The sequence below is a fragment of the Arachis ipaensis genome, chromosome B08, assembly GCF_000816755.2.
Source record: "Arachis ipaensis cultivar K30076 chromosome B08, Araip1.1, whole genome shotgun sequence".
Taxonomy (NCBI): domain Eukaryota; kingdom Viridiplantae; phylum Streptophyta; class Magnoliopsida; order Fabales; family Fabaceae; genus Arachis; species Arachis ipaensis.
The window spans coordinates 70,188,015-70,195,920 of NC_029792.2; positions in this window are offsets into that span (position 1 = coordinate 70,188,015).

Consider the following 7,906-nt stretch of genomic DNA (forward strand, 5'->3'; position numbering starts at 1 on the left):
GGCATTTGCTCAAGTGCTTCAGCCAAGGGGATATTGATTTCCAGCTTCTTAAAAATCTCAAGGAATTTGTGAAAATGCTGGTCTTTAACCTCTTTGTTGAATCTCTGGGGATATGGCAGTGGAGGTGTGATGCTCTTTCCTATTTGCTGCTGTCCCTGAGCCATTTTCTTTGAGCTATGTAGCTGGTTGTCCTTCTCTTTAAGTTTCTCAGTGCTTTTGTTTGGCATCACAACTTGCTCTTTAGCTTCATCGTCCTTTGCTTGCTTCTCATCCTCTGTTGGTTCTTTGCTGTTCTCTGCTTGTTTCTTTGTAGTGTCATCGTTGCTTATCAATGTTCTCCCACTCCTTAATTGTATTGCCTTGCACTCCTCCTTGGGATTTGGGATTGTGTCACTGGGCAGTGAGTTTGAAGGTCTCTCAACAGATACTTGCTTGGAGAGTTGCCCAATCTGCCTCTCTAGACTCTTTAGTGATGCTTCATGGTTTTTGTTTGTTATTTCCTGGTGTTTCATCATTTTTTCTATCAAGGTTTCTAAATTGGTGAGTCTTTGAGGTTCAGGTGGTGCTTGTGGTAGGTTGTGAGATGTGGGTGGTGGATGATAGGCATTTTGGTTGGTGGGTTGGTTATTGGATTGGTACTGGTTGAGATTAGGGTAGTTGTTTTGAGGTTTTCTGTATGTGTTTTGGTTAGTCTGCTGATGGTTGTAGTTTTGGTTGTTTCTTGGGTTGTTTTGATGAAATAGCATGAATTCATACATGGTTGATTAAATCAAAGGAAACATGAAAATCTACCCAATTAGCTTGCTTATGGCTCAAGAAAGTGCATAATTCTAATGAAAACAAAAGAAAAAGACTAGTTAAAATAGGCTAAGATGACTTGTCATCAAGTAGTTGTGTTGGAAAGGTGGTGGTTCTGTGTATGGTTCATTTGGCTCATAAGGTGGTTGGTATGGTGGATACGAGTTAGGGTCATATGGAGGTGAATGGTTGTAGGTGGCTTGTGAGTATGGCGGTTCAAAGCTGTGTTGAGGAGAGGGTTTATGCATATGGTGGTGGTTGTTGATAGTCCATTGGAGGTGGTTGTTGCCATGAGGGTTGATCAAATCCTTGTGGCTCCTCCCATCTTTGATTGTTCCAACCTTGATGCCTGTTCTCATTGTAATTTCTTCTTCCTGCAACATAATTGTAACCAGACTCATAGCTAAAGGGGTGAGAGTTCATAGTATCAAATAAAAATTAAAAATGAAAATAAAAATAATTTTAAATTAAAAGGTTATTGAAATTTAAATTTTGAATTTGAAAATTAAATTTTGAAATTTTGAATTTTAAATTTTTGAATTTTGAATTTTCGAAATTTGAAATTTGAAAACTTTTAAATTTTGAATTTTGAAAATTTTTTTTTTAAATTTGAATTTTGAAATTTGATTTTTGAAATAAGTTAAGATAAAATAAAAATTTTAAAATAAAAACCAATAACCTCTTAACTTAAGAAAAAGAAAAAATAAAAAACAAAAATAAAGACAAATAAAAAAAGCAAAAATAAAATATTTACAATAACCAATAATAAGGCACAGGTTTGCAATTCTCCGGCAACGGCGCTATTTTGACGTTAGGATTTTTGCCAGTAAAGAATTTCATAAAAACAGTCGCGTTGTAGATATAGTCTCTAAACCGACAGAAATTCCTTCGTACAAACGTTTTGGTTGTCACAAGTAACAAACCCCTTTAAAAATGATAACCGAGTATTTAAACCTCGGGTCGTCTTCTCAAGGAACTGCAGGGAAGTATGTTCTTATTATTGGTTATAGAGATTGTAAATTCGGGGTTTTAAGAATGAGGAACAAATATGACAAATAATTTAAATAGCAATTAAAATAAATAAATACTGTAAAGCAAACTTTTGGCAAGGTATGAGAAATTGGAAGTTCAAATTAGTTACCCTTCTCAACAATAAAGAAGATTGAATCTTAATTCCACTTAGTTAACCTTTGCTAGAGGAAAGGAAAGTCAATGGATTAATTAGTTTGATCTTCGAATCCTATTTATTTCCTAAGAAAAGATTGGGATTATTGAAGTTCAATTCAATTGGCAAGATAACAATTATCAATTATGCTGTTGAATTGGATAACTCCTGAGTTACTGATTTCTTAACTAAAACCAAAAGGGAAAAAGTAAATCTACTGGAATAAAAATGCCTTCAGATGGGAAGCAATAATCATATAAATAAAAGAAAGCAATGATAACTGAAATACCTCAAATAATATTAATTCAAAGAAAATCATAACATGAATGTAGCATAAGCCAAATAGGCAACATAACTAATATAAGCATTAAAGTATCTGAAAGTAAGAGATAAATATAAAGTAAAAGAACATTGAACCTGGGATTGAGAGTCACTCCTAAAACTAAGAGAAGTCCTAAATCCTAATCCTAAGAGAGAGGAGAGAACCTCTCTCTCTAAAAACTACATCTACTCCTAAAATTATGAATATGAAAGCCTCCTTATGAATGGATGCATTCCTCCACTTTATAGCCTCTAATCTGTGTTTTCTGATATGAGAATTGGGTCAGAAACAACCCAGAATTCACTGGTTGCGAATTTAACATGTTGAATTTCCGTCACTGCGACGTGTCCGCATGGAGCACGCGGTCGTGTCACCTAGCGTTAGGGCAAATATGGCATATTATATATCAAATCGAAGCCCCGGACGTTAGTTTTCTAACGCAACTGAAACTGCATCGTTTGAACTTCTGTAGCTCAAGTTATGACTGTTTGAATGCGAAGAGGTCAGGCTGACAGCTTTGCAGTTTCTTCAACTTCTTGTACTCCTTCCACTTTTGCATGCTTCTTTTCCATCCTCCAAGCCATTCCTGCCCTATAATCTCTGAAAGCACTTAACACACATATCAATGCATCTAATGGTAATAAGAAGTTTCAATCAATTTCAAAAACTGAGGCAAAAGTTATGATCAAACAAAGTTCACCAAAATTCCCTTTTTACCCAAATTTTGCATATACTCAAATTTACCAAATTCACAAGCCACATCCAACTAGATATATACCAAACCCCCATTTATAACACAATTTACCTTCTAGGGTCACCAATTACCATTCTCAAACATCAACATCAAATATATGACTCTAAATCAACCCTTCTCCAATACATTCACCAATCATTACCCCATTCATGCTTTAAATCCATATCCAACATTATACAATCATTCAAAATCATCAAGCATCATATCCCAACATCATTAATTCTCAACATATCAATATCATTCAGCATACAACATCAACCAACCACATAAATCTAAACCTATCCTATATGTCACTAGCCTAAGTGACCATGAATATTACATACTACATAGAGGAAACCCAAATCATATCTTGGCCGATTTTCAATATGCATCAAAACTCCAATTTAGCACAAACAAGCTCTCAACCACAATCCAAGCTTTTAATTCCACTCCAATAAGCACAATTAAGTTCCAATAGCTCCCAAAGCCACAATAATCAAACTATACACATATAAATCACCTCAAATCAACCTAGAGTTCCATTTAAACATAAATTCACAAGAGTTTAATGGCTCTTACCTTCTCCAACAGATTTAATAGCAAGAATCCAAGGCTAAGCAAGGATTAGAGCAAACCTAAACATCCAAAATCACAAAAACTCACTTAATCACAAACCCTAAGAACCGAAATTTTGGAGAGAAGAATAGAAAAGATTTTGTGGTTACCTTCCCAGTTTCTTGTATGGACTTTGTAGAGCTCTTCACAAGGAACGCGTAGCCGCAAATGTGATGACATGTCATCATGTCATGTTTTTTTATGCTTTTTGATACAAGAAATTGATGATTAGTGCTTAAATATTGAATACTTTTGTGCTTAAATGGTATATTTCTTTGATCTTTTGATTTTATAAACTTTATAGGAAATAAGAAGAAAAAGAAGCAAAAAAGCACAAAATAAGTTAAAAAGGAGAAAAGAGAAATTCTGGGGCACATTTTGGAGTTTGGGCACGCTTTGGAGCCTTAGGCCACGCTTTTAAAAGTGTGGCCCATGACTAAATCAAGAAAGCGTGCTCTGTTTTCACAATCAGTGCTCATTTGCAAAGAGAACGCTAAGTTAACTAACAGTGCGGCGATCGGAGCTCTCTAGCTCAAGATATGAGCTTTGGAAGATTGAGATGAATAGTGTTCAAGGGTTTCACTTCTTTCCTTTCTCCTTCAGCTGGGTGTGTGTGTTTGTTAGTGTCTTGTGATGAGATGGGTTCATTAAATGAGCCTTTTATATGTTGGGCTTGGGCCCAACTCGGGCTCGGTCCAATCTGTTAGCGTTTTTAGCCCGTTTGGCCCAACTTCAGGCCAAACCTTTAAAATTAACGCCCAGATTTTCATTTCTAATATTTTTCTAAAGTTTTTGACGGTTTTCACTTTTCTCATGCGGTACCAGGCAGACTTGAACCGGTTCAACCGGTTCAACTGGTTCAACTGCCGGTTCGCAATTTTTCACGATTTTTTCAGAAAATACATTTTCTGACTCAGAAAGACCCACTGAGTCCAAAAATCACCTTTAAATCCTCAAATTCTCACTCTAACTTTTCAGAATCTAATTTGGGCAATTAATCACTTAATTAACCAGTTGATTAGTTACGGTTCTTACATACACTATTGGGGTAACTAATTTCTAAGTAACAAAGTGCTATTAATGCATGTATATCTATATATTTCTTTGTGAATAAGGTAGTAGTAACTGTTGAAGGGGATAAGCAGTTAAAGATGAAATTTATTGGTAGCATATAATGCTAGAAAAAAGAGGGAGGATAAGGAAAAGAGCCATTTACTAAACGTTACCTTATAAGGGCGATACACAAGTGAGTTTAGACAGCAGCATGTTTTGACTATACAAGCTTTAAAGACGAATCTAGTTGGGACAGTAACAAGTCCTTTGGATAATGACTAGTTAACACAGAGTCCATTAATTAATTAAATCCATATACTAGTAATGCATGGTAATGCATGGTAGTGTCTTAATTAAGCATTCCTAGTTGAATATATATATACATGCATATGTGTATATAAATATTCAAGTGGCAGCATGTATATTAATTTAACATTTATGCTATATCTCACATGAGTGTCTTGAGAGCGCTTGTCCATCCATTTAGATTTGTCACTTTTAAGTGTGTGGGTTTCTTTGAAGACCTCCTCGTGGGTTGGTGTACGGCCCAACTGCTTTTTCTGTTCCATATAAAACACAAAAAAGAAAAATTTTACATAAATAGATGTCTATTAAATAAGATCTAAAGCCACTTAAATTATGTTACCATCCTCTCTATAGTTGAGCTCAATGGAATAGAACCACCGTAATGGACAGAATCACCTAAGAGTGACACTCGATTCTCCCTTGCTTTTTTCCTTATATGTTTCACAAGTGACAACAACCAGCCAGTCTGGCCAAACAGCTAGAGCAACTAAATTTAAAAGGCCAATAAAAGGTGCAGAGCATATAGCTATAGTCACCCCAGCAATAGTAAGAATGCGCCCCTGTATTACAATAAAAATATATGTACTTTTCAAATGAGTAGAAATGCAACCGAAATACTGACATTATAACAAGACAAACAAATAATTCAAAAAATGAACAATTAAGTGAATCACTGGACTGAGTGCATGGATGAGTCTGTTAAAGTGTTTAACTAGAACCAGGAGTCCAGGATTTTGTTGAGCAAGACTCCGATGATGATCTAATTTTGGTGAACTAGCAAAGAAAAATGAGAAGTGTAGAAGAATGGTCAAAGACAAGGCTGTTGGTGGTAAAACAACTTTCTCTTAGCAAATTTTCCAAACTTATCTGAAACTCATTCCTATCAAAACAATAATTTCAGTAAATTGATCAATAATATTCATGAGTCATGATGTGTGTGTGTGTTTTGGGGTAGGAGGGTTGTTTTTGTTTACCTTCTTGTTTTTAAACTTCAATTAATGACTGTAGGGGACCTTGATGAGAGAAGGATCTTGAACTGTAGGTCCTGTTTCACCAACCAGCAAAGCTTGTAAATTCTAACCTCCTCCTACTTTTTATAAAATTCAAGAAAGAAAAGAGGAAGAAGAAGAAATTAAGCACAAAATAGAAATTGAACAACTTGGCAGAGAATAATTAGAAGAAGAAGAATTAAATTCCAGATCTCAATCACAACCACCACAGCACCAAGAAGGATCAAAAATTACAGATTAACCAAAATTACATCATATAGATATAGAAATTACAACTTCAAGAATTCAACGATCTTCTTCAATACCTCAACATCAGTTCTCAGCATCATCAATCACAATTCCAGATTTTACAACACTGGCAATCCAACCAGTAGATGATGAAGGCGAGATCAAAATACAGATGTTCTTACCAAATGCAGCATCCGATGAAACGAAGTTGAGTAACTTAATATCTGATCTCATGAGGAGGTAAAAAGATATAACAGATACAAAAATAGCATGAACAATAGAGAATTTTCTGCAATACAAAATTTTGTTCAAGCAAAAGTATCAATTATGGAACAAATCTACAAAGTAAAATCATAACGCAAAGGAATTTTACCTATTATTCCATTTTATTTTTTTATTGCTCAATTTAACATATCTCATGAACAACAGAGAACTCATAATAACTATCTATCTATAAATTAAACAAAATAGGTTGAATAGATAAGCAGAAACACAATTCTGCTAATACTCCAAATGCAAAACTACCGAGAAGAAGCATTACCAGAGAAGAAGCCATTAACTGAATTAAATTTCTGTTCTAGACAACATTCATCAAGCTCATATTAACAATTTTCAGCATTGTTCAGCAATCCAGATTAACAATCTAAACATTTCTCAGCTATTTAGAATCAAAACCTAATCTAATCCTATTTTAACAACCTAAAAATCCACTAATCAAAAAATAAATCTAACTAAAATAATTACTAAAATCAAACTAACTAAACAAAATTAATTGAACTCAACAGAAATTAAAACAATTTTGAAACCAAAACTTGGAAGCAGAGACAATCAAAACAGGGCAGAGGGAAAGAAGGATGCTCAGGTCTCTACGGTTCGAACAGGGGGAAAGAGAGAGGTGGCACCGCGGCTGACGGTGGAACCAATTTTGGTCGCCACGGAGCTAGGGCTTGCGCGAAGGTAGCCGCAGCATTGACTGGAGGAGATGATGGTTGTAGTGCTGGAAGAGATGATGGCTATAGCCAGAACTGAGGGTGATAAAAGGAGAGAGAGAGGCACGGCGGTGATGGAGCTTGAGCTTGCTTTGTTCTGTGAATGAGAAAGAACGAGAGAGACAGGGTTTGTGTTCTACTGGTTCAGTGTTTAAAAAAGAGGAGAAGAAGGAGAAGGTAGCTGCAGTGGTTAGGGTGGTCAGCGGTGGTGCTGTGGGTGAGGAAAGGAGAAGAAGAAGTAGCCTGTTGACAGAGAAGAAGAGGTAGCTGCTAGGTTTATCTCGTTTGATTTGTGTGCTGTGAATGGAGCTCGGGCAATGGTAGGTTTAGCTTATTATTTCTGACAGAAAATCCGTCTGTAATAATTTAATGGAACGTAGCGTTTTTGTCCATTTAATTACAGACGAATTTTTCATCTGTAACTATTTCCCACAAAAAAAAATTAATTTTTCTGACAGAATTATCGACGGATTCTCTTTTCTGTCTGTAATTTATGCTTATTCATTTTTTTATTTTCCGACAAAAAATCTCTCTAAAATTTCGTCTGTATTTCCGTGGGATAAAATCCGTCGAAAATATCCGTCTGTAATAACTAGTTTTCTAGTAGTGACTTTTTACAATTTTAAAATTATCCAAGATATATAAAAAAGAATTTGTGCAGTGTTGTGTTGGTTTGATTTATTTTTC